The sequence below is a fragment of the Phyllostomus discolor genome, chromosome 4, assembly GCF_004126475.2.
Source record: "Phyllostomus discolor isolate MPI-MPIP mPhyDis1 chromosome 4, mPhyDis1.pri.v3, whole genome shotgun sequence".
NCBI lineage: Eukaryota > Metazoa > Chordata > Mammalia > Chiroptera > Phyllostomidae > Phyllostomus > Phyllostomus discolor.
Genome location: NC_040906.2, coordinates 42,840,622 through 42,867,971, shown reverse-complemented (window position 1 = coordinate 42,867,971; position 27,350 = coordinate 42,840,622). Strand labels below are relative to the sequence as shown.

Sequence of the window (27,350 nt, the reverse complement as noted above, 5' to 3'; positions counted from 1 at the left end):
CCTTTTGGATGAGAAATTGAGTTCAGAGAGATAAGAAATGTGGCTGATACCATATGACACATCAGTGGCAGAGCTGGGATTTGAACTTACATCTATCTGACTTGGCAACTCTGTACTCTTAAACTCTAACTGTCATGCAGTCCCATATGATTGCATTCAAATAAACTCCGGGGATCAGAGCTGACGCAGATACCAGACAGCAGTATCTGAGGCCGCTGTGGATGGTTGAGATACGTGAGAAATACACATGGACTACTGAGTCCTGTGGAGGAAAAGGGATGGCATGGCTACCCTCTCAAGGGGAGGGCTCCTCGGAGAGGCCTGGCCACTCTCTCAAGAGGAGAGAACCTGGATCCTTCCTTCACAGGATTTTTATTGGCTTTTAATTTGCCCAGGAATACAGATAAAGTTCATTAATCATTGTCAGGCAGTAAGGATCAAACAATAGATAGTATACAAAGAACTCTGAGGGCCTATTCTGAGTCAGGGTCTGCTAGCTAAAGGGCTACAAAACTTTTTGGGAAACAAGCTCATTTCCTGCCCAGACCTTTATCATTTAATTAAGAGCATTCTTAGGAAAGCAGGTTTCATAGGAACCTGCTTTCTCAGGCCTGATCACCTGGGGAACCTGCCCTTTCCAGCACAGGGCTGCACCATCCTCTGTCATTGTTTTAGGATTAAGTCAGGCAGAGGGAGCAAGACAGCCAAGAGATTAGAAGACTTCTCACAGGCAGAATGAGAACTCGGGCTTTGTCAAACCTGAGGGGCGAGGGTCCATTGCCCCCTTTTGCTTTAGCCCCGCGAGTCCTTTCTTGGGGGCCTCCCATGTGATCGTGCCTCTCTTAGGTCATTCCCCCTTGGGGAATCTTATCCATCATTGGCTAACTGATCAAGCATTGGGGGCCAGTTATGGATGAAGTAAAGGAGCAGAAGCAGTACACCTGCCAGGGAGATAAGCTTTATCTCCTTAGAGGCCTATGGTCTGAAGGTTGCTCACTCAGACTTAGCCAATGGTGGGCGGGTAGGGGCGAGGGGTTACAGCTCCTGAAACCAGGCAGGGTGGTTCCCAACACAGAGCCTTTGTCTTATCAAAGTAGTAAGACAGAAACAGACATTTCTGAACCAAAGCCATGCTTAGTAACTAATGTGGTAAAGTCTTCTATAAAGTAGGCATCCGTTTATAAATATATCTCTATACAAGCAGCTTAAGAATATCAGATATATTAAATAACAGAGATGCTTAAAATATCAATTTCCTGGAAGTACGAGCATGTTGAAATTGGTTTAAACAAGTTAGATGTTTGTTTGACATTTAATATTGAAGATTCATTAGAAACATAATTAGCTCTCAATTAGAGCACAGTATTACACACAACTGAAGGAGAGAGTTAAAGGACTACAGTTCCCTATATGTGTGTATGTATGTACATATGTATGTATTTATAAGAGTTTATTTATTTATTTTTAGAGAGAGGAGAAAGGAGGGAGAAAGAGAGGGAGAGAAACATTGATATGTGGTTGTCTCTTGTATACCTCCAACTGGGGACCTGGCCTGCAACCCAGGCATGTGCCCTGAATGAGAATTAAACAGGCAACCCTTTGGTTTGAAGGCCAGCATTCCATCCACTGAGCCACACCAGCCAGGGCCTTATGTGAATTTAAGTGAAAAAAAGCATTTTGATTTTTGATTTGATAAATTGTTTTAATATACTTATAAATATTCATATTGTAAGTCTTTAGGAAAATCTGAGGTAAACAGCTTATGTTTTAATTTCTATATTATCATTACATAGAATTAGAGCAAAGGAAAGTGACATCTTAGGTAATAAAAAATTATTATACATTATATGAATTCTGGATTTTGGGGATAAAGTATGAGAAAGAATATGCAACCTGTACTTTTCTTTTTTCTCTCTAAGAACATACAGGGTTCTTGTTGCCTATGAAGGATCTATGGGCAAAGGCAAATATCTGAAGGATGCTGAAGTGGATCAGTAGTCCCTTGAGGTCCCTTCGGTCCTGAACACTTTTTTGTGTGTGTTTCCCTTATAGCCTCATCAGAAATCACAGCTCTTCTCAAAATGTAGTTTCTCCTTCCATTCTTGGATTCCTTTTTTCTCTTTCCCTCAGAGGTTTTGGTTCTGTTCCTCTCTGATATCTTTATTCTTTTCTTTTCTTCTGCTGTGTAACATGAATAGGGGCCGTATCTTCAGGAGAAAAAGAAGCAAGCTCTTGTCCTGACCTTCGCCAACCCCTCCTGTAAAACTACTTGATTTCTCTCTGGCTGTTTATGACTCAGCTTTTCTAAGGTTAGCCTGCCCTTGCTTTTCGATTCTCATTAGTCACTCAACCCTCTTCAATTTGGCTTTCACTGAACCTCCTCTCTCAAAGGTCACTTTATGGAAACAATCTTGTCTTTTTTCAGTGCTTATCTTTCTTGATCTGTCAGCTGTTTTTGAAACTGCTAACAATTCCCTTCTTGAAATTCTCTCCACCTTTGCCTTTTGTGACTCCATGCTCTCTTATGTCCTCAGCCAAGGTGACTTCCTTTTCTCAGTACTGTTGCAGAGTGGCTCCTTGTCCCCCCACCTTCAATAAGTGATGGTTTTCCAAGGCTCAGCCTTTGCTCTTACTCAGAATTAGTGTCACCAAGTGCATGTACCTCAGTCACCACTTTCTAGTTACTTTGCATCCCTTCAGCATTTACTGATTTAAATAACATTATGTCAAATATTGTAGTACAAATAACTATATGTTTTTGCATTTAGTAAAATTTAGTAAAATTAAAACAATTCCCCAAGATAGTTTAATTCTTGTTCTGCAGATTCACACACTGAAGTTCAGAGAGGGCAGTCCAAGGTCTAGAATCAAACTTAAGCTCCTCTGACTCCACGTCTTACACCGCATCTTACTTTACTAAGCTGCTTTCCTTTAATTTACCTTGCTGCACGAGGCACTTCTATATTTGTAATATCATCTGTTGCTCTCAACTTTGCCTTTAGATAGACAAATCGTGTGTCCTTATAATTTGTTTTAAAGGTAAGAAAACTGGTTCTAAACAACTTTCCTTTTTGGCAGACACCAGGGTTGTTTCTCAAACCCAAGTGTTCTGATTCCAAATCAGCTTTTCTTGCTATCGCTCTGTGACATTGATATGTTGCTTTATGCTTTTCCACTAGGTGTTTCATGAGAGCCTACTTTGTGCACTTCAGCAATAGATCTATAGGGTGAGGTTGCTCTATATACAGCAGAGAGCTCGCCAGTGCTTGTTTACAGTACTTCTGCTTTAAAATAATCTTTGTTATTGAGGACGCTGAATTTTCTAAACACATTTTGAACTTAGAGTTTTGTAAATGAAAATTTATCATTCTATTGTTTTTATTACTTGTAATTTTTTTTCTGGAATATTTCTGGCTGAGAGATGTGCCTGAACTTGAATGCTGCCATAAAACTCATTGATTCTCACAAAATATTTTAAAAATAATTTTAAAAAACAACTTCCTGAGTAATTTACATTAAGGGCGTAATAGAACCGTGTATGAATTTTGACAATTTTCTGACAGTGACTGTAAAGATTTTGTTCTAACAAAATCAGTACAATCTTATCACTTTCCAATTGGTGAAAATCAAGTGTCCTAACGGAAGGACATAGTAAAAACTAGCTAAGGACCTGGAAGGAGAAAACAGAAGAATTTTTTTTTAAATGCAGAAGGGTGTTCTTCCAATAATCTAAAATATATCTAATTTATAATAGAGTGAGCAAAGTACATAATTTTGATGGAGACCTGTATGGGTTGAGGTATAGAGACACACATTTTATTACTATATAAAGCATTACATTATAACAACCAAAGTCTCCACCATGGGGTAGGTAAACTAGAATGTAAATGAAACTTTTATGACTCAGACAGGATCTGGGTGATCATCTCTCAGGCATGTGGTAGAAACTGTCCTCCATTGTTTACAGAGAAATGGGGGAGTAGACCCTTTAGAAGTTTCTTCCAACTGTCAGATTCTCTCATCAAGGCCCAAGTCATCTAAGCTTGTCTAGTGAGTGAATGCTATTTTCCTATGATTTTAGAATCTCTAATGTAGGAAAGCAGCTGTTAGTCATCTCTCTTTGTCTTTTCTAAACTTCTCTTGGAAAGAATCATTTGGCAGAGGGGAGCTAATGAAGTAAAAAGGAAGTCAGATGGAGCTCTAGAAAGTATAAAGAAGATATCTACCCTTTCTCAGAAAAAACAGAAAGTGGTCATTGCGAACCACTGGACCAATACTCTTATTTAGATATGAGAGCTACTCACCTGGCACATTGTCAATGATCAATAATTATCTGTAAGTGAGTTAGTCAGAAATAGCCAATGGAGGACAGACCACAGTTGAAAGCCATAAGTTAATATCTGCTACAATCAGGATAGGATGACAAGACAGACTCTACAATGGGTTGTTGGTGAGCAGCTCATAAGTAGATGTTTCTTTCAGTCATGATCTAAATTGCATATTTAATAAGATATTGAATAAATATCTTATTAAAAGCCAATACCCATGGGATGCCCTCTCCCTATTCCTGCCCTACTAAATCCTTAGGTTATGCAAAAGTGGACATGAAAATACACATTCCTCAATTGTAATTTGTTAAGAAGGTAAATAAGTCAAATGTAAAGTGGAAATTGTATCGAGAAGAATGATCCACAGTTTATCATATGAAAAAAGAAACAGAATGGCAATTTTGTAAACGTAACACAGAGAAGAAATAAATGTCACAATGCTAAATACAGCTGAAGAAGCCAGAATGGAAGAACATATTATGTAAGGGAGAGAAAAAAATTACTTATCAGCACCTAATGATATAAAAATACTCAGTAACAACATAAATATTATGGTCCCATAACTAAAACTTGAGATGGTGAGAGGAAATAAAACAAATGGGATACTGTGACTTAAATAACACCCCTATAGGACTGATGAATAAATTTCAACCAGAAATTAAACATAATAGGCAAGTTAAGAGTAGAATTACTGATATAAAAGATAATTAGGATTAATATAGAGGGGACAAGACAGATTGAAACAACTAGAAAAAAGGTAGAGAGGGCAAAGACAATCCAGTTAAGGACAACCAGTCTCCCCCTCCTCCATCGAAGGAAAACAAACAAAAGCTCCTGAAGTTATAGTAGCAAATTTATAATCATAATAATGACAGAAATGACTGAAGATTAAAAGGGCATCTGATGAGCCAATAAAAGCTTGTGTGGTGTGACTAAGAATAAATAATATTCATGTTAAATGTTTAAATTATTATTAATTAAATTAAAATTTAATAATAGCCCTGGCTGGTGTCGCTCAGTGGATTGAGTGCAGGCTTGCAAAGCAAGGGGTTGCTGGTTTGATTCCCCATCAGGGCACATGCCTGGGTTGTGGGCCAGGTCCCCAGTGGGGGCCACGGGAGAGTCAACCACACATTGATGTTTCTCTTCCTCTCTTTCTGTCTCCCTTCCCCTCTATCTAAAAATAAATAATGAAAAGAAAATATTTAAAAAATTAATAATAAATTATTTTAAAATATGTAGGCATATGAACCAAACTGGTCTTTTCCACTACTCTAAATTACAGAAGATGGAAGGGGCCATATCTACATAGTTCTGAAGGAAAGTGTAACCCAACATATTTATACTAGCCAAATTACCTTCATATCTCAAAATAGGGATATTCTTGAACAAGTAAGCATTCAGAAGAGAGTTTCCATGAGGCATTCTGAAAAAATAAGTATTAATGACATTTAGCTATCCCAAAGGGAAATTCAAACAAAAAATATTCAGGAGGAAGAAGCTGTTTTACTTTGTGTGTATGTTACCATAGCCTTACAACTAAGAAATTGGTTAAATAGTTATGTTTTAAAATAGAATATGAATATTATAAATCTTCAAATATAAGAATTAGAACCAAAAAATTCAGAACTTAGGGAAGAAAAATACTTGATGAAAGATAAAAGTACTAATATCTTTATTTTTATAGTATAGTCAGCTAGTAACTAGAAATATTAATTAAAATAATGTTCTTATGACTTTTTCATAATGTTAGAGTTAATCTTTAAAAAGCTGTTACCTCTTTGATGAACAAAAATTATTTTGAACCTTGCCAACTTCTAAAATTTTATGTCAGTGTCTTTTCCTCCCATAAGTTTGAAAAAATATCAGAGTATTTTTAAAACTAGAAAACTGTCAGACATGTACAGATGACTTCCAAATCTGTGTCTTGAATCAAAAATATTGCCTGATCTTTAGATGTTTATGTTTAAAAATTGTCTGGACATTTTATTTTGGATGTCCCAGAGGCACAACAAATTTAGTATGTCAAAAAGTGAAAATATCACTTCCTCTTACTTCCCCAAATCTGCCCCTTCTCATGCATTCTTTAGCATCCGACCAAGTCCCAGTCACTGCCGGTTTTACCATCTGAGTGTGTCTCAAGTTCAGTCCACATCTTCAGCACTTGACTCAAGCCCTTTCCATTCTCCTTTCCTTTGCAACAACCACTGTGCAAACTTAGATTGTCTCCTCCTTTCCAACAGAGTGATATTATTGAACTACAAATCTGACCAGATCCATGCCTGCTTAAACACTTTTAAAAATCCTCCCTCAAATTGCAGAAAAAGTTCCGAGTTTCTTAGCATGACATTCAAGGCTCCCTATGACAAGAACTCTGCAGATCGTTTCCTTCTCAGTCGTGCTCAGACCACCCTGAACTGCCTCTAGTAAGTACCAGGACACAGTTGACGGTTCTAAAAATGTGTGCCTTTATTCATACTGTTCTCTGTTCCTGAAAGATTTTCCTAATCTTTTTGCAGTGGTCCACTCCTCCTTTGTCAAGATTCAGATTTGGATTCAGGAAGCCTCCCCCCACCCCCACCCACCTCCCACTCCAAGTTAGAGTGAAACCATGGTCCTTGGCACATCCTAGGATTGCAATGAAAAGTTTGTTGAATTAAAATGCACTCTCATGGTTCCTTATGTACTTTAACATACTAATTATTGCCCTATACTGTGAGGTGTTCTGTCCTCTTGAGAAAAAGGACTGTATGGATTTCCATTCTGTACCTAGCCCAGTGCTTGGTCCATAGTTGTTGGTCAATGAACACTTGGAGAGAGAATGAGAAATGACTATATACTCATGTACATGTTTGTTAAGTGGCTCAGCAGTCTGATTGGGAATGTGGGCTTTTCATCATTACATCGTACTGCTTCTTCCCATACATAGCACGGAGCAGAATACCTGATTCATAAAGTTTATGGCACGCAGAAAGAAAGAAGGGAAGGAGGAAGAAATGGTTGTTATGATAACAAGCTAGGTTTTAAAATTAAATGCCTAAGTGAAATATTTTCATAATATTTCATCAGCTTTTAATAATTGCTTAACTTATTCTTATTTTTTGAAAAATAAGACTCTAGTCATGTAAGTGCCTTAGCTATAAAAATAATTTCCATGAAAACTTAAGTATATATATATTTTCTGCATAGAGTTTACTTCTTGGCATTCTTGCTGTCAACTCTGAATATTTTAGGGGGACAAAAGAAGCTTAATTTGTTTCTGATCAATCCCATGGTTTACTATAGAGACCTATGCTGTCTGTATTCACTCATTCACTGTGCTTTTAAACACATCTCTTTCTGCTTCATCATATACAATGAGTATGACTAAGTGATGAAAGGGAAACGTTCTTTAAAACAAGTCCTTTCAAGAAAAAAAAAAAGAGTTAGATGGCTAGAGCTACAAATTCAATGCAAATTGGGTTAAGATTTATTTGGTAGCACGAAAGCTTCTCTCTCTCTCTCTCTCTTACAGTCTCTGCAACTCTAGGTTTTTGCTCAGACCTGGGTTTCAGGTCCTGATTTCACCATTCACTGTTTGCTGGTCTATTTTTATTGCCTGTAAATTGAGGACAATGAAAACAACTCAATAGTTGTTGGAATGATTAAATAAGATAACATATTCTAAAACGTTTAACATAGTCCTGATTCAAAAAAAGTACTCATTGAATGGAATTTATTGGATATTTATTAATATTATTTACTGCTCATTTTCATATGCACATTTAAAATTTACAATCATTTTAAATGTGAAATTACTACACAGGGATACTAATACTTAATTCTGCTAGTGTAAATATAGTTTTCAGTATTTGGACAGTTACAATAATCAACTAGGACATGTTTATCTAGAAGATGATACTTAAGATATTTCTATGCATTCCACTGTCAACATTTTATAATTCTAAATTTGTTGAGAATAAAAACAATGTAATAATTATAAGTTACACTGCCTGTCAAAGTATTTATCATAGACTCACAATCTATATTATTGAAACATTGTTTTAAAAGACTATCACTGTGTGAGTGTATACATATATGTGTGTGTGTGTATCTATAGTGTTAAGTGACACATTCAGGAGTACTTACATTTATAAGTTACCATTACAAGGTAAGCTCACTAGAGACCTGGATTTCCATCCTGCCATTCTGTTATGTTAGCATGTTTTAAAAATAAGAATAAAGTCTTATATGTTTTGTTTTAAAAAACAACAAAAAGATGAAAGAAGGAGCATACAGCAACACAAATTTCAAAGAGTTTTGTGAATTTGTAAGAATTATGTCAAAGAGGCTAAATACCAGAACAAGTTGAGGATTAAAATGAAAATACCTTGAAATATACACATGAAATAGTTTTTACTTACTTTAGGAGTGAGAAATAAAGAGTATCCCTGATACTGTATTCTTAACTTAAAAACAAAAAGGGAACAAAAACAGAATTCTTCAACTTTTATATTTCTTTCATCTCTTTCTTCCAAGTGAAAATGTACTGTGAGCATTATTAAAAGAGATGAAAATACATTTACTCTAATAATAAGAGAGCTTTTTGTCATGTTAAGTTCAGGTTCCCAGGCTCAGAAAAAAAAGTATATTGCAAGATAATAAAATAATAGCAATTATGATCAAAGAGCTATTGATATCAACATTCGAAGATACAAGTAAAATAAGTGAGTTGCCAGAAGACTTGCAGGGGTGTCCAACCTTTTGGCATCTCTGGGCCACACTGGAAGAAGAAGAGTTGTCTTGGGCCGCACATTAAATACACAAACACTAATGAAAACTGATAAGCAAAAAAAAAAAGGTTTTAAATAAATTTATGATTTTGTGTTGGGCTGCATTTATAGCCATCCTGGGTCGCATGTGGCCTGCGGGCTGCAGGTTGGACACCTTTGCTAGGGAGTCCTGATGTTTGTAGCCAAGAAAACATTGGAATTTAGAAGCTGTGAACTGTTCATTTGAATTTAACTTGAAGCAAAATATGTTACAGACTTCTGAGTAATGTAAAATGTTAATTCTTGGAAACACAAGTAGGTTCATAAATACAAATCATGTCCCCACAATTTCATTTCTACTCTTTTATTAGATTACTAATCCTCAATTGATCAAGGGAGAAGCTGAAACCACATGTGTATGAATAAGATATTTGGCAAATAACTCCTTATATATATATAAGGATGGAAATATATATATATGATGGAAATATATATATATGATGGAAATATATATATGATGGAAAATAATTGGATTATAACACAATCCAATTATGGATATAATCCAATACAGTTCAGTTATTTGGCAAATATATATAAATAAATATATATATATAAAAATATATATTATATATATATATATATAAAATGGAAAATAATTGGATTATAACACATTATGAGAATTCATAATTTTTTTACCTAACCTAAATATCAGTTAGCATATGTGGGCCTGGAGTAAACTATCTTGGTGATTTGCCTTTTGTTGAGCCATTTTGTTTGTTATTTTTAAGTACTAATTTTAAATGAAGTTTTGTTAATGCTCCAAAGCTGGAAACATACATGTAGGCTTTGGATGGCAGGATCAAAGTCAAAGACATCCTGCCAAGGTATTTAGATGGGTTGAAAGCCTTCAAGATTAAATATATTAAATAAGAATGTAAGATCCTGTATTTAACTATTTAAAGTCAAATACACAAAGAAGAAAGAGTTTGTGTGAATCAAATTCGTGGATTTAAAGGGACAATAGGCTGTGTGAGCCTATCGTGTATGGAGCTAATACAGTCTTTTGAAGCATTAAGGGGACTATGATAAACCTCATTTGGAATGTGGTGTTCAACTCTAAAAATAGTTTCAAGAGGATCATCAATTGACAAGAGTAATGAGAATGTGGGCTGAAGCTTCAGGATGAAAGATTTTAGCTCAGAAAATAAAATAATTTTCTAATGGTTAGATTTTACATGGATTGTATTTTAATATTTCTTAATCCATTCCTTTTTATGGCAACTGTTTGAACTAATATTGAAAGACAGTGTGTTAGAACACAAAAGGAAGAATTCTTGCTTTGAGTAGGAATTTTTCCAGCAGCTTTACTGAGATATAACTGATATAACATTGTATAAGTTTAAAATGTACAACCTGATTATTTGATATATGTATGTATTGCAAAAGGCTTACTACAGTAAGGCAATCTATCAACTCACATAATTACATTGTGTGTGTGTTGTGAGAACATTTAATATTTGCTCTCATAGCAACTTTTGAGTATATAACCTAGTGTCATTATAGTTGCTGTGCTCTATGTTAGATCTCAGAACTCATTTATCTTAAAATTGGAAATTTGTACTTTTTGATGATCTTCCCATTTCCCCTGCTCCTGACCCCTGAAAACTACCATTTTGCTCTTTGTTTCTATAACTTCCATTTTTTTTAGATTCCACATATAAGTGAGATGATATTGTATTTATCTTTCTCTGTTTGCCTTCTTTCACTTAAGTTAATGGCCTGAAGGTCCAACCAGAAATTTCTCCAACAGTCTGAAATGGAGACTGGTTGGCTATGGGATGGGAATAACAAAGGAAAAGGAAGTCAAAGATTTGATCATTTTATTTATCATCACCCGAGGACATTTTTATCATTGCTTTTGTTTTCAGAGAGAGAAGGGAGAGAGAAAGAGAGGGAAACATCAATTGGTTTCCTCCCGTGTGCACCCCAACCAGGGATTGAACCCAAAACCTTTCAGTGAATGGGATGATGCTCCAACCAACTGAACCACACTGGCTAGGGCAAAGATTTGATCTTTTTTTCCTATATGTGGCTCTCTTTCTCTTCCACTTACCTGTTGGCATAAACTGTACTTAACATAACATTTCACCTATGTTCAATGGGACTATGTATAGTTAATGTTCACCAAAAAGGAATTGCTGGACTGGAATAAAAAATATACTCATTTTTTTTTCTACAAGTTGGTGAGATTTCGATGAAAAATAGAAATGAATGCTTCTTGATCTTTGTTTAAGTCCAGTATGTCCTATTCCATGTTACAGATAAAATGCTAAATATAAATAATTTAGTTTGGATCCTCTGGAATGTAGAGCCTGGGAAAAGAATTTGGATGAAAGTACTTTTTTTCTGAAATGTACTCTCGTAAACATGAATAGTAAGACAGGGGAGAAAAGGAAGAAGGAAAGAAAGACATTATTAAGGCTATTACCGTAGAACGGAGGGTCAACTGTGCTGGGATCTCTTGAGAAGCTCATAGATTGCCTTTCTAGAGCTGCCTACCTGCAAAACAAGAAACCAGAGCTTGCATACACTGTCTTTAGTCACCCGGTTGTTACAAGTTGTCCTTCAAGAGCACTACACTAGCAGCTGGTTTTCCTAGAGCCAGAGAATGCCCTAGGGAGAAAGAGGGAAGATGTCTGTGACATGCCTTTTTGAGGTGGGATGCAGAGAATAAGAGTATTATAGTCGTTCATTATAATAACAGCATTATAATGTCTTGCACCTTGATTGGGAATGTTGTGCTCTGTTCTGCAGACCAGCTTTTAAGAGGGGGCATCACATAGTGAAAACAAACAGGATAACATGAGTTATAGAAACCAAGTCACATGGAAAAGCACTAAGGGGGCTGAAGGTGTTAACTTTAAGCTTAGATAGGAGAAAAAGATAGGCTCAGTAGGCTAGAGGTGAATCCAAGCTCCTCTGGTTCTTGACTGTAGCCGTTACTGAAACGAGGGATGGGCTGATGGGAGGAGATGCAGTGCCTCTGAAGCATCTGCTACAGTTATCAATCTTTAAGGAAACCTTAACAAAAAACATTTATTTTAAAACTTTCCTTCTAACCTCAAAATGATGTACACTACTACAATTAATGAGCCACCAGAGAAATCAAAGAAAGAATTGACTGGTAAAGGATGATGACCAAATAAGAAGGGCAAAAGAACACACAAATTAGCATTTGTTCAATTCAGTATTCATAGTTGTTATATTTAGATGAGGTCAAAATACATTTGGTCAACCATTCATACTTAAATGCATGTGTGTGGAAGTAAATTTGATCCATCTGTTCCTGAATAATTTTCTTAAACCACCAACATTTTTATTTTACAAGAACTGATTTCCAAGAAGTCTTATGATATGCCCAACCTCCTGCCAAACCTGCTCAAAAAGTCTGAAATATGGTTATTGCACCAAACCTCCTCAAATATACTGTTGTTTTAAAAATTAAAATAAGCAAGGAATCAAGCAAAATAGTTTTTTATTTATCTGTTGAAATTAAGCATAAAACATAGAGAAGAAAGCTACATAGTATCTATTTTTACTGTATATACACACCCAGATATGGTATAATATAAATAATCTATCTATATAGCAAGCCATGTATAAGCAGTTTACACATGTGCCACTTATTTAAATGTGGAGTGGATGATCCAGAGCAAATCCATGCCCACTCTGAAGAATGACTTAAGTCATAAGATTACCTCCACCCCCCAACTCTTGGCTAAAATTTTGTCTACTTAGAGGCCTTTCTTCCTCAGCCAAGCCCTTAAGTGCTACTATTACTCGGCGTTGCCACTAGCCTCCATGCTTGTCTAGTCAACCACTCTCTTCCTGGGCAATATCAACCTCTCCCATGGCATCATTGACCACTTGGATGCTGATGACTCTAAGACCTGTATCTTCGGCTCTGCTTTAACTTCTGAGAGTGACTATTTTCTGAACTCTTCCTGTTTGGATTCTCAGTAACTACCTCAAACTCAACATTTCCATAAGTACCCATGAGCCAGAAACTGTACATAATCCTTGAGTCCCTTCTCCTTTATCACTCCCATCCCATAGTCAGTCAGTCTCCAAGTCCTGTTCATTCTTTCTCTTAAACCTCTCTCTAACCTGGTTCAAATGATCATTTTCCATCCCCCGAATTACTGCGATACCTTCCAAACTGAACTACCTGTATTAGGACTCTTCCAACCAATTCTTCACACAATTGTCAGAACATCTTTTCTTTTTTTTTATGGTGCCAATTTCATATAGTTTTATTTAAGACATCACATTTTCCACTTTATAATATAGTGCTTATAAAGTGCATTATTTCCTTTCCCTGTGCACATAGTCCATAAGTATCAAGAATGCTCAGTTTTATTATATAGCAGCTCAAATTTTAAAACCATATGGAATTTGCTACAAACTTATGTCCTTCAATATTTTGTGTGGAACAATGCTAAATCTATGTAAGAGGGTGGCTTAATCAACCTCTTCAATGCTGGGCCCAGAGGAGGCATCCCGAATGGAGGGGCTCCACCACCAGGGAAGCCCCCAGGCATTCTTCCTGGCATGGCTCCCGTACTCTGGTACAGCTTAGTGATGATTGGGTTGCAGACTTTTGCCAGCTGTTTCTGCTGATGTTCAAATTCTTCCTTTTCTGCAGTCTGGCTCTTATCAAGCCAGTTGATTTCATTGTAATTGTCAAGAATTTCCTGTTTATCCTCATCATGGATTTTGCCTGAAGTTTTTCATCTTCAACAGTTGCTTTCATGTTGAATGCATAGAATTCAAGTGAGTCCTTGGAAGATACCTTGTTTCTCTTCTTCTGATTGTCAGCTTTGTACTTCTCAGCTTCCTGGACCATGTGTTAAATGTCTTCCTTGCTCAGGTGACCCTTGTCATTAGTGATGGTGATCTTGTTCTTTTTGCTTGTACTCTTATCCGCAGTAGAGACACTAAGGATGCCATTGGCATTGATATCAAAAGTGACTTCAATTTGAGGAACACCACAAAGTGCAAGAGGTAAGCCTATGAGTCCAAACTTGCGTAGTAGGTTGTTATTCTTTGTCATGGCACCATTGCCTTCATAAACCTGAATGAACACACCAGGCAAGTTGTAAGAGTAGATGATGGTCTGTGTCTACTTGGTAGGAATGATAGCATTGCACTTTATGAGGACAGTCATGACTCCACCAGCAGTCTCAATGCCAAAGGGAAGAGGAGTGACATCCAACAGCAGTAAATCTTAAACATTTTCAGATTTATCTCCAGAAAGGATGGCTGCATGGACAGCTGCACCATAAGCAACAGCCTCATCAGGATTGATGCTTTATTCAGTTCTTTTCCACTGAAGAAGTCCTACAGGAGTTTCTGAATCTTGGTGATATGGGTAGAATCCCCCACTAGGACAATATCATGGATATGAGACTTGTCAAGCTTGGCGTCCAGAAGGGCTTTCTCTATGGGGCCCAGGGTAACACAGAAAAGGTCAGCATTCAATTCTTCAAATCAGGCACGGGTGACAGAGGTATAAAAGTCGATGCCTTCATAGAGTGAATCAATCTCAATACTGGCCTGGATGCTGGAAGAGAGTATGATTAGCATGTTCACAAGCAGCGTGAAGGCAATGAACAGCTCTCTTTTTCTCACTGATGTCTTTTTGTGCTTGTGCTAGAACTCTGCGATGAAATGGCTGACTGGTTGTCAAAGTCTTCTCCACCTAAGTGGGTGTCACCAGCTATAGATTCCATCTTCAATTGTAAGAATTGACACATCTAAAGTACCACCTCCCAAGCTAAAGATCAGCACATTTCTTTCAAGCCTTAAGCAATAGTGGTGACAGTTGGCTCATTGATGAGTCTAAGTACATTGAGATCAGCAATAGTTCCAGCATCTTTGGTAGCCAGATCCTGAGAATCATTGAAGTAAGCAGGTACTGTAATGGCAGCACTGGTAACAGTCTTTTCAAGGTAGGCTTCTGCGATTTCCTTCATCTTTGTCAAAGCCATAGATGACACCTTTTCTGGATAGAAACTTTTTGTTTCTCCCTTCTATTCTACTTGGATCTTGGGCCTGCCAGCATCATTTGCTACCATGAAAAGCCAATGCTTCATATCAGATTGCACAGTAGCACCATCAAATTTACATTCAATTAAGTGTTTGACGTGAAAACCCATATTGGTAGAATTCATTGCAACCAGAGTCTTTGCAGCATCACCTGTCGATCATTCGGTATCAGAAAAAAGATGACATAACTTGGGGTGGTTCAGTTTCCCTGATTGTTGGCAATTATTTCTACTTTTCCATGCTGGAAGATACCCACACAATAGTTAGTGATGCCAAAGTCAATGCCAACTACAGGTCCATTAGATATGGTTGCTTCAGTGTGTGCCTGGATTGCAAAGACCCAGATCAGAACAGCTCCCCCATGTTCAATGAACAGAACATCTTTTCTATAAGAGAAATTTGATCAGGTTTCTTTCAGCTTAGAACCTGTCAATGATTTGCCACCACTTTTAAAGTCTAAACTTCTTAATATTGTAACAAAGCCCTAAATTATCCAGTTCCTTCTTAAATCTATAACTTCTCTCTGAACTCATCCCTGGCATTCTACGTTCCAAATATTTGTTATTTTTTAATTTCTAAAACACTGTCATGTGCTCTCACACTTCAGGAACAGTACCACCAGCTGTTTCTTCTGATGAATATCCCTTTAACTACCCTGTTCCATCAACTTTCCTTTGCCCATCTACCCTTGTTAGCTATGTCAGCTTAGGCCTCCTGTCCTCCAGTTCCTTTTGGACTCTGCCAAGGCTAAATTACATACCCGTGACATGTACTTCTGCCTCTCTTTGTGCTTCCTCTGTTATGGCCCTGATATATCACACTGTACCACGGTTGTGTCTTTAATTACCTGTTTCTTTCAACAGAATTTATCATGCTCCCTAGGAGGGTTGGATCCAAGTTCCCAGAAGGATGGCCAACACAAGTTATATAATTGATACATTATTGTTATGATATGAGATGCATTTCATTTTTATTTTTTTAAATACATTTTATTAATTATGCTATTACAATTGCCTCATTTTTTTCTCTTCTTTATTACCCTCCACCCTGTACTCCCCTCCCACCAGAATTCCCTCACCTTAGTTCATGTCCATGGATCATACATATAAGTTCTTTGGCTTCTCCACTTCCTATACTATTTTTAACCTCCTCCTCTCTATTATGTACCTACTATTTATGCTTCTTATTCCCCATAACTTTTTCCCCATTCTTCCCCCTTCCCCTCCCCACTGATAACCCGTCATGTGATCTCCATTTCTGTGATTCTGTTCCTGTTCTAGTTGTTTGCTTAGTTTGTTTTTTTTGTTGTTGTTTTGGTTTAGGTTCAGTTGTTGATAGTTGTGAGTTTGTTGTCATTTTACTGTGCATAGTTTTGATCTTCTTCTTCTTAGATTAGCCCCTTTAACATTTCATATAATAAGGGCTTGGTGATGATGAACTCCTTTAACTTCACCTTATCTGGGGAGCACTTTATCTGCCCTTCCATTCTAAATGATAGCTTTGCTGGAAAGAGTAATCTTGGATGTAGGTCCTTGCCTTTAATGACTTTGAATACTTCTTTCCGGCACCATCTTACCTGCAAGGTTTTCTTTTGAGAAATCAGCTGATAGTTTGTGTAGATAAATACACTGTGCCTCCCCATACAACCAAATGAAGGACAGCAACAAATTTAAAAACAAAGGACAACCAGAACTGCCAGAACATTGAACTGCATGGAAATCTGACAATCAAGGAATTAAAGGAAAATATTCATCCATACTGGTAGGAGGGGTGGAGACAGGCAGCAGGGACAGAGAGAGGGTATACAGCAAGGCAGTGACTAGCAGAGTAGGCAGTCCCACATTTGCATACAGATAAACTGGAAGGAGCAACCGGGGAGCAAGAGAGATTGTGCAACCCAGGGTTCCAGCATGGGAAAATAAAGCCATAAAACCTCTGGCTGTAAAAATCTGTGGGGTTGTGGTGGCAGAAGAAATTCTTAGCCCCACAGGAGAGTTCATTGGAGAGACCCACAGGGTCATACAATGTATACAAACCCACCTACCCAGGAATTAGCACCAGAAGGGCTCATTTGCTTGTGTGAAGCAGCAGAAGCGACCGAAAGCCAGCCTGGAGCTGAGCAAACAGCATTGTTCCCTCTCAGACCCCTCCCTTACAAACAGCACCACAATGCAAGCAATGTGGGTTGCCCTGCCCTGGTAAATACATAAGGCTCCACCCCTTACTACATATCAGGTGCACAACAAAAATATATAACTCAAATGAAAGAACAGATTAAAGCTCCAAAAATGGACCTAAGCAATGAAGAGATAGCTAACTTGTCAGATGCAGAGTTCAAAACACTGGTAATCAGGATGGTCACAGAAATGGTTGAGTATGGTCGCAAAATAGAGGAAAAACGGAAGGATATGCAATGTGAAACAAAGAAAAATGTACGGGGAACCAACAGTGACAGGAAGGAAACTGGGACTCAAATCAATGATTTGGACCAGAAGGAAGAAATAAACATTCAATCAGAATAGGATAAAGAAACAAGAATTCAAAAAAAATGAGGTAAGGCTTAGGAACCTCAGGGACAACTTTAAATGTTCCAACATCAGAATCATAGGAGTGCCAGAAGGAGAAGAGGAAGAACAAGAAATTGAAAAATCATTTGAAAAATTAATGGGGGACTTCTCTAATATGGCAAAGGAAATAGACTTCCAGGAAGTCCGGGAAGCTCAGAGAGTTCCAAAGAAGTTGAACCCAAGGAAGCACACACTAAGGCACATTGTAATTACATTACCCAAGATGAAAAATAAGGAGAAAATCTTAAAAGTGGGAAGAGAAGAGGAGAGAATTACCTACAAAGGAGTTCCCATAAGACTATCAGCTGATTTCTCAAAAGAAACCTTGCAGGTAAGAAGGAGCTGGAAAGAAGTATTCTAAGTCATGAAAGGCAAGGACCTACATCCAGGATTACTCTATCTAGCAAAGCTATCATTTAGAATGGAAGGGCAGATAAAGTGCTTCCAAGATAAGGTGAAGTTAAAGGAATTCATCATCACCAAGCCCTTATTATATGAAATGTTAAAGGAGCTAATCTAAGAAAAATGTCAAAACTATGAACAGTAAAATGACAACAGACTCACAACTATCAGCTGAACCTAAAACAAAAACAAGAACTAAGCAAACAACTAGAACAGGAACAGAATCACAGAAATGGAGATCACATGGAGGGTTATCAGCAGGGATGGGGAGAGGGGAAAGAATCAGGGAAAAGGTACAGGGAATAAGAAGCATAATTGGTAGGCATACAATAGACGGGGAGGTTAAGAATAATATGGGAAATGGAAAAGCCAAAGAACTTATATGTATGACCCATGGACATGAACTAAGGTAGGGGAATGCTGAAAGGAATGCGGATGGAGGGTGATAAAGGGGAGAAAAAAATGGGACAACTGTAATACCATAATCAATACAATATATTTTTTGTAGTTCTATTTTTATTTTTTAAATTTTATTTTAATCATTGTTCAAGAACAGTTTTCTGTCCTTTACTCCCATCCCAGCCCACCCACCCATTCCTCCCCACTTCCCTCCCGTTTCCATCACCCCCTAGTTTTTGTCCATGTGTCCTTTATATTTGTTCTTGTAAACCCCTTCCATTCTCCCCTGAAATTCCCTCCCTTCTCCCCTCTGGTCACTGTCAGCCTGTTCTCTATTTCAATGTCTTTGGCTATATTTTGTTTGTTTGTTTGTTTTGTTGTTTAGGTTCCTGTTAAAGGTGAGATCATACAGTATTTGTCTCTCACTGTCTGGCTTATTTTACTTAGCATAATACAATATACTTTTTAAAAAGTCAATATATTTCCCTAAGACAGTAATAGGAAACACTGGCATATTCTCTCAAATAGATTAGCATTATAGATTTGCTTTGTTAGATTTTTTGGTGTATACCAGAAAATATATTTCAGTGGACTGTGAAATATCCATTAATAGAGATGAGAATGTCAAAGACTGTTTCTCAATTACTGTCATGATACATCAACTAATTCTTTCATGTAAAGTAATTTTAGTACAACACAAAGACAAGCAGAAATGCAAAATTATTTGAATTGCTAAACTTTGTATTAAAATGTTTTAAAATGTAAAAAAAGGAATACATTGAAAGCTAATTCTAAGTTTATCTTTACTTATCAGTTTTTGCGAAAACTGTAGTCCCTCCACTTAACTGATAATTCAAATTAGAAATACATAAATTTATGTTATGTAAAGAAACATTTTAGATGTTTATCTTTATAAAGTATCCCAGTATCCCAGTATCCCAGTATCTTTTCTAGAAATGAAAACTATTACATTTTTTCTGACTGGCTAATGCAGATTGTGAAGTAGATTTAATAAGTCACTGTAAATTTTAGCAGCCAGTGTGAAAAAGGAGAAAGCAGTTTATGGAGTGAAAGGAATGCTAAATATTCCAAATATTGGTCAGCAGGTAATTCCATTTCTGACTCCAGTGCCTATCCACCTTTAAGCCATTGTTCTCAAAACTCTCTGTCATCACCATTCAAATGCTTAACTCCCAAATAATTTTCCTCACGCTAGCCTCAGTTGTTTCTCTTACTCTGACTCATAAGGCACCTGGTTATGGGACTTCACTTGGGTGCTCTACTAAGAATACCTTTGTAATATCCTGTGTAATAGAATAATGAAGTTTTAGTGTTTTAAATTGGTTAAAACCTAAATTATTCTAATCCTAACTGTTAAAGAAATTAGGTTTATTAGGTCAAAATGACAAAGAACACCTTGTTGCAAAAATAATGTGTGCTCTTTAAATAAATAATTGATTAGTTGTTCACTTGCCTGAAATATCTGATAATTATTTTAAATAAACCTATAAAATTGGTGTAAAAAGTATGATTTACAGTCAGTTCTCTAGGTAAGTCTATGAAAAGGAGACAGGATTTTTAAGATTAGAATTCCTGGAATAAGTGTGGCCATTTAAACTGATGTTATTCCAAAAGAAAACTCATACATTAAATGAACCAATTTATTTTCTTGGGGGAAATGTGGGAAATTCAAACTCCAAATAGGCAGGGGGAAAAAAAAACTTCACCAGTAACTGAAAATTACAACAAAGTAAGATGATGCAACAGTTCTTTGGCCCTCATAAAAGCTGGTTCTGTGGTAGGATAGAATAGATTTTATAAGAGAAACTAAGTTAAAAAAAATCTAGAATACTAATGAAAAGCAGACTGTTGAGGTTTTAAATAACCTATTTTTCTGTCCTTCTTTTACTGTGTTTGGAAGTGGCAGCAGAAATGATGAAATATAAGCATATTAAGGTAGTTTGAAAGATATCAAATCTCTATCACAAGACAATTACTGGCTGCATTCTTTCTTCATAACCAACACAATCTATCTCGTTCCTTTCCTGTCATCTCCTTCACTATTTCCACGTAGAATACTTTGCACCTGGCTCTTACAAACTGCCCTGAAAACAAACCATTTATATAGGGCTCTGAGAGATCCAAACCTATTTGTTAATGGGGTTATTTCTTTTGGGGGGATAGTGGGGACAAGAAGGGGAACATGGTCCCTTATATGCTGCTTGACATGTACAGAAACATGTACACAGGACCTATGGACATGGACAACAGGGAGGAGATTGATTGGGGGAGGGGGATTGGGGGTGGGTGGGGGGAGAGCAATGGGGTCCAATTGGGACAACTGTAAATGAACAACAATTAAAAATAGTGGAAAGCTATAAATAATGTAATAAGAAAAATACCGCCGCGTGAACATTCGCACAACAGGGTGAAAATATTCCTACTATTTGCTTCTTTTCCCCATGGCCCCTTTTCAGTGCATATAAATTCATTCCTCTGGTGGTTTCATTTTGGGTCCCAGCTATGACTAAATCTATGAGCTCAAAGAAAAACACAGCTGAAACCACTGCCTCATGGCTTAACTCACAACCCCAAATGATAGGCATCCAAACAAAGCTGAGCAGGCCCTCAGCAAAAAGGCTGATGACTAGAGGCCCTGGCTGGGTAGCTCAGTCCATTACAGCATTGTCCCAATACTCCAAGGTTGTAGGTTCAGTTCCTGGTAAAAGCACATAGAAGAATCAACCAATGAATGCATGAAAATAAGAACAGCAAGTTGATGTTTCTCTCTCTCTCTCTCTCTCAAATCAATAATAATAATGAAAGAAAGTCTAGTAACAAGAGCCTGTTTGGAAAAGTGGAGTATTTGATAGTAAGTTAGAAAGAAGGGTTTTATCATAGCTCTCTTAGGGTATTTTTCATAGCCCTACTAAAAAGAAACATTGAGTATTCTAGTCTCCTACTATATGTAAGGAAAACATGATAGATTTCTCTGGCACTTGAAATGGACTGATTCTATGCTAGCATGCTAAAGTCACAAAACAATGACAAATTTACATGGCAAATGAAAAGCTGAGCTGTGCACAGAAATTTCTTTTATTTGTATTTGATTTATTCTTATTCAGGTCTGAAAGCTTGTGGGTCAGTGATTATTCTTGAATTGGTAAGCCTAAAGACCATGAATTGTGATCCCAGGGTCTCCGGAAAGAAACATGTTCTACCTTCAAACACATTGGGCATAACAATAAAGAATCAGCTGGAACATGATCATTTAGATGTCACTGTTCTTTTCAGAAACCTGATGGTAAATTCCTTCTGAGACTGTCACAGATGGTGCCAATGTTCTTGTGTTTAAATCTCTAGGGCACTTCAAAAAAAGGACTATAAATTGCTTTTCTCTGTTGCCATTCCTCTACAGAACAGAATCATTTTTTTTCTGTAGTGCTAGAAAACATGAAAAAGAAAAGCTGAGTACAAATATACTAAGCCAAAGAACACATATGCTTAACTCATAGACCGACCCAGACAACAGCGTGTTGACAGCCAGAGGGAAGGGGGTGGGAGACGGGTGCAGGTGGGCAAAGGGGAGGGGAGGGGTGGAATATCTGTAAAAGTGTCAACAATAAAATTAAAAAATTAAAAAATAATTTAAAGGAGAAATACTAAGGACTTAAGAGAGTATCTCCATTTTTTTTTGTGAAGGCAGAAAATCACATTTATTATAGGAGTGGAACGTAATAACTGAAAGATATGCTGAGCATTCTTAATGGTGCTATGCAAATAGAGTTATAACAAACTCTCTTCCCTGAAATATCTTGGGTACTATACTGACATGACCAAACTCAAGGAGACATTAGAGTCATAGGAGACTGTGAAATGTGCTATGGTCCAGGCACCATGAGAGTGTAGCTTTCACCTGTGTCTGTGTTTCTGCTCCGGTCCACTCCCTGGAGTTTCTCTCAGTTCTTGAGAAAACATAAATGTTTTCAGAGCAGTCATTACAAGTAGCCCTTGTGGCTAGGTCAAGAGAGGCGTATGTTGATGAAGAGAAAAGACAAGCATGGTATTTTTAAATTAGAAAGTAGACAGGAGCCTTACAAATTCAGTTGCGACCCAAAGAAGGAAATATATAAAAAACACTTATCTTAAAAAAGGCATAAGTCAATATTTAAAAATTAGACCTAGACAAGGAACTTTACTACATCCCTTTTGAACCAAAGAAAGAATATTTATTTAGTTATTTATTTTTTAATTTTATTTTAATCATTGTTCAAATACAGTTTTCTCCTTTTTACTCCCAATCCAGCCTCCCCTCCCACCCTCCCCACTTCCCTCCCATTACCACCCTCCCCTTAGTTTATGACCATGTGTCCTTTAAGTTTGTTCCCGTGAACCCTTCCCACTGTCCCCTGAAATTCCCTCTACTCTCTTCTGTGGGCACTGTCAGCCTGACCTCTATTTCAGTGTCTTTGGTTATATTTTGCTTGTTTCTTTGTTTTGTTGTTTAGGTCCCTGTTAAAGGTGAGATCATATGGTATTTGTCTTTCACTGCCTGGCTTGTTTCGCTTAGCATAATGTTTTCCAGCTCCATCCATGCTGTTGCAAAGGGTAGGAGCTTCTTCTTTCTTTCTGCTGCATAGAATTCCACTGTGTAAATGTACCATAGTTTTTTGATCATTCATTTACTGATTGGCATCTTGGTTGCTTCCAGCATCTAGCTATTGTAAATTGTGCTGCTATGAACATTGGGATGCATAGGTTCTTCTGAATTGGTGTTTTAGTATTCTTAGGATAGAGTCCCAGCAGTGGAATTGCAGGGTCAAAAGGCAGATCCATTTTTAGTTTTCTGAGGAAGTTCCATACTGCTTTCCATAGTGGTTGCACCAGTCTGCAGTCCCACCAGCAGTGCACTAGGGATCCCTTTTCTCCACAACCTCTCCAACACTTGTTGTTTGTTGCTTTGTTTATGATGGCCATTCTGACTGGTGTGAAGTGGTATCTCACTGTGGTTTTAATTTGCATCTCTCTGATAGCTAGCGACATTGAACATCGTTTCATGTGTCTTTGGATTTTCTGTATGTCCTCCTTGGAGAAGTGTCTGTTCAAGTCCTTTGCCCACTTTTTAATTGGATTCCTTGTCTTCTTAGAGTGCAGTCTTGTAAGTTCTTTATGTATTTTGGAGATTAAACCCTTGTCTGAGGTGTCATTGACAAATATGTTTTCCCATACAGTTGGTTCTCTTTTAATTTTGATACTGTTTTCTTTAGCTGTGCAGAAGCTTTTAATTTTGATGAGGTCCCATTTGTTTATTCTTTCCTTTATGTCCCTTGCTCTAGGGGACAAGTCAGTAAAAAAGTTTCTTCGTGAAATAGCTGAGATTTTCCTACCTATGTTCTCCTCTAGGACTTTAATGGTGTCACGTTTTATATTTAAGTTTTTTTATCCACCTTGAATTTATTTTTGTATATGGTGAAAGTTGGTGCTCAAGTTTCATTTTTTTGCACGTGGCTGTCCAGTTCTCCCAACACCATTTGTTGAAGAGGCTATTTTTACTCCATTTTATGTTGCTGCCTCCTTTGTCAGATATTAATTGACCATAGAGACTTGGGTTTATTTCTGGGCTCTCTGTCCTGTTCCATTGGTCTATGTGCCTGTTTTTATGCCAGTACCAGGCTGTTTTGATTACAGTAGCCTTGTAGTATAGTTTAGTGTCGGGTATTGTGATCCCTCCTACTTTACTCTTCTTTCTCAAAATTGCGGCAACTATTCGGGGTCATTTATAATTCTATATAAATTTTTGAAGTGTTTGTTCTATGTCTGTGAAATATGCCATTGGTACTTTAATAGGAATTGCATTGAATGTGTAAATTGCTTTGGGTAGTATGGACATTTTGATGATATTAATTCTTCCAATCTATGAACACGGTATATGTTTCCATTTGTTTGTGTCTTCCTTGATTTCTTTCCTGAGTGTTATATAGTTTTCTGAATGCAGGTCTTTTACTGCTTTGGTTAGGTTTATTCCTAGATATTTTATTTTTCTTTTTGCTATTTCAAATGGGATTTTTTCCTTGATCTCTGCTTCTGCCATTTCATTGTTGGTGTACAGAAATGCCTTTGATTTCTGAACCAAAGAAAGAATATTTTAAAAAAAAACTTGTGTCAGAGCAGGCATGATCTCATATTTCACCTTCATTTTGGAAGAAGAGTTTTACTGCATGTAGGATTCTGGGTTGACAGATATTTTCTTTCAGTGCTTTAAGTGTGATCTCACTGTCTTCTGGAGTCCATTGTCCTGAACATCTTATTACTGCTTTTTGAAAGCATTTTTTTTAATTGGTTGCTTTTAAGGCACAATATTATCTGTTCTTAGCCTTCAGAAGTTTTGATATGATATGCCAATATACAATTTTATTTTTTCTTTTATTTTCTGTTCCTGTATGGAGTTTGTTAAGCTTCTTCAATATGTATCATTTAGTGTTTTGTCTTTATTTTTCGTTTTTTAATTCTTGGCCATCATCTGTTTCTCTTTTACTTATGAGACTCCAATTACCTTCATGTTATACTTTTGTCTGTGTCTCAAGTATCTGTTCTGTTCTGTTCTACTTTTTCCATTCATTTTTTTCTGTGTACTTTAGTTTGGATAATTCTACAGAACTGTGTTTTAGTTCACTAACTTTTTTGTATCTTCAAGAAGGTCCAATATGCTTCTAAACCACTCATTGAATTCTCAAATTAGGATGCCATCTGTTGAAATTTATGCAGTTGTTTCCCTTCATGGTTATATTTTTATGTTAAAATTGCTTATCTATAAGTTTATTTTGTTAATGTTTCCCTGTCCCTTTATTAAACATATTAACGAGAGTCTTTGACAGCTAACTTTAATAGCTGAATCACCGGCCTGCTTCTATGTTGTCCTTTCTCTTAGTTATCAGTCCTGTCCTTGTGAAAACCTCATTATTTTCATTGAATGCTGGATATCCATGTTTAAGAAACTTCAAAGGCTCCAAAATGTTAAACAATTTTTTTTTCAGATATTTAAAGTGTTTGCCTTTTTTATCTGCAAGAGAGAGTATGGGACTGATTACTTAATCCAATCATAAACTATGCTAGGGTGAGGTCGTATTTCAGTTTTGCTATGACTCAGTTGACGATGTTTTGTACCAGTTCTAGTCTTTCAACTAGGAATCTGTAGGTCTTTGTTTGAAATTTATCTTCTGTTTTTAGGAGGCTTTTGAAGGATTTCTACCCTTCAGAATCTCTCAAATGTTTTTAGGGGGGACAAGTCATAGATTTGAAGCCCCTCAAGTCTTCAGTTTTGTTACCCTTGTCCCACACGGCCACGGAAATCTCCCCTGGACCCTCTGTCCCCCTGCAGCAGCCCTCTGCCAGCGGCCAAACAGGACTTGTCAGCCTCTCTCTCTGAAATGTCTCACGTGTGTAGTTTCTTTTGCTTCTGCAGGTCTTCCTGCCTCCTGTAATTCATCTTGCTTTTCTAGTTGTGATAAGTGATGTCACTGGCATGCTGTGACCTTTAGCATACTACCACAAGCAAAACCTTAAAAACTAATATGAAGGCTGTTTCTTGTTTTCAGATTAGTTTCCTAGTTCTGTGACTATCCCATGTGACTTCCACTCAGTCTTGTTGTAAGCGTCCTCCTCTCACAGCCCAGGCTGTCAGGGGCAGTGTTGGTGTCTTCTGTCTTACTGCTTGGCTTCATCAGAGGTGATCTTTGTCACCTATTTATGATGGCTGTGAGCTTGTACTACACCTTGAAATCTTAATTCTGGTTCCTATGGTTGAATTGTCTCTCAGAACTCCATTCTATCCATGGACTATGTTTCAGTTTGGTGTTTTGGACTCAAAATCATTGCCTCTACATCCACCCCACACCCTGCAAGCCTCTGCTTGTGCGCGTGTTAACTCTGAGTGGCACCTCGGGACCCCCGGCTCGGATGCCACCCTGACCTGTTCTCTGATCATTGTGCCACAGTGGACATAAGTTATGAACAGCCTTGCTCAATCATTGTATCTTCCCAGAGCTTTGCCAAAATTAATACTAATCCTGTTTCACTTGGTCATTCTATCCATCTGTCATCCAAAAACTAGTACTTATTTTTATAATAAGTGGATTACAAAACAAATGTAAAACTGAGAGGAAGTTTTAAAATAAAGACATTTACTAAGGTAGAAGATTTTTTCCATTTCATTTATTAATTTGGGTGTGCTTTGCATACATTTCTCAGAATGTAAGTCCTAGAACACATTTGACTACAATTTCAACCAAATTGCATTATAGCAGTCACAAATTTTTCTCTTGACTAAATTTAGAAACAAGGAAATCTAAAACATTCTCTTTGAATGTTTCAGAGAAGTTGCCCATAGAGATGGAGTACATATTGCTTCCAAACAAAAACCAAACCATAGCCATGCCCTTCATGACCCAGCAAAACACACAGGTCGGATGGGAAAATAACCTACCTTCCCTGAATATTTTGAATTTTACTGAGAAAACGCAGCTATTGTTTCAAACACTCAGCATAGGAAAAGAAATGGAAAAAAGGGTATTTGCAGGACTGAGACCTACAGAGGAGACTCAAAATAACCCAGAACTTATTTATAAAAAATATGTATTTATTCTTACATGTTTCAACTTTAGTTACTGGCAAGGTGCTCTCTATTTGATGCACTACATCTATTGAAACATTTTTTTCACTGCTCCAAAGAGTTTTTGAACTTATCGATTTTAATGCCTTTGAGTGCTTCTGCCATTTTTTTGTTTCAACTCTTCCAC

The 27,350-nt window shown here is 37.1% G+C and overlaps 1 protein-coding gene and 1 pseudogene across 1 annotated transcript in view; one reads left to right on the top strand and one right to left on the bottom strand.

Annotated features, from left to right (window-relative positions):
• The window catches only part of PPP1R1C (protein phosphatase 1 regulatory inhibitor subunit 1C), a 131,738-nt gene that overhangs the window by 28,601 nt on the left and 75,787 nt on the right, over positions 1-27,350 (top strand). The gene's annotated exons all lie outside the window — the stretch shown is intronic.
• On the bottom strand, positions 13,601-15,312 carry LOC114494344 (annotated as a pseudogene).